The following is a 904-nucleotide window of genomic DNA, read 5'->3' on the forward strand; positions in this document are numbered from 1 at the left end:
ATCGAGTGATTGTGAGTAAGCTATGTTACAAAACCCAACTAAAGGAACATGTTTGGTGTAATTCGGTGAACGCACGATCAAATTGGCTCAATACCACAATGTTATTTGCACAGACAAGTAGTAAAGTGAAATAAATGTCAAAACTCAATGCATGCACATTGCGATTTGGCTGGGCATATTGTTTTTGACTTTACTCCATGGGTTAACGGCAGCTGTTCGTGAACGTGTTCACTTGACAAGCCCTATATTTGGTAGAAGTATGATGAAATTAGGGACCCCGGACACCGCGTAGATAAAATCGGATGGAAATTCAGTTGCGAGGCTAACGCCCAAAGCGCCCTCTGAAGTGCAGAACGTAAATCATATTTCGTGTAGGGTAGGAAGCTTGAACTAATTGACTGAATGGTATTATTTCATAGGAGCCATTCTCTCAATATTTTTTTGCAATTGTTGACTTGGTCAAAAGCGTAGAGTAAGTGATTAATGATCTTAAACTTTAAAAAACAATGCACACTTATAGCATGGATGAAAATTGAGCTAGATATCTTTTGCTTGCAATACAAAAGCCTTTTGGTGTTCTTTGTTCCGCCAAAAAAAATTGACAGTTTCTCCCAGTTTTTCTCATTGATATACGTCGTATTCTCAACAGATATCAGGTTTTTTGCATACTTAACCGCTTTGGCTCAAAAAGCTGCCTTTTTTTAATAGATAAAAGGGCGGTATTAAAAAACATATTGGAAAAACTCATCCTTTGGCTATTTTTGTAAATAAACTTTTACTGAATGGTTCTTATACTTTTTGTAAACCCTTTCAAGATTAGATCTTTTGAGCCTTGAAAATCAAATTGTTTCAGTACACTACCAAAGTATTAAAAAACACTTGTTAACTCAAAGTAGTTGCAATG

The 904-nt window shown here is 36.0% G+C and overlaps 1 protein-coding gene across 1 annotated transcript in view; it reads right to left on the bottom strand.

The window, feature by feature from the left end:
- The window catches only part of LOC131880141 (uncharacterized), a 3,744-nt gene that overhangs the window by 1,097 nt on the left and 1,743 nt on the right, over positions 1-904 (bottom strand). The gene's annotated exons all lie outside the window — the stretch shown is intronic.

The sequence above is a fragment of the Tigriopus californicus genome, chromosome 5 (assembly GCF_007210705.1).
Source record: "Tigriopus californicus strain San Diego chromosome 5, Tcal_SD_v2.1, whole genome shotgun sequence".
In the NCBI taxonomy this organism is placed as follows: Eukaryota; Metazoa; Arthropoda; class Copepoda; order Harpacticoida; family Harpacticidae; genus Tigriopus; species Tigriopus californicus.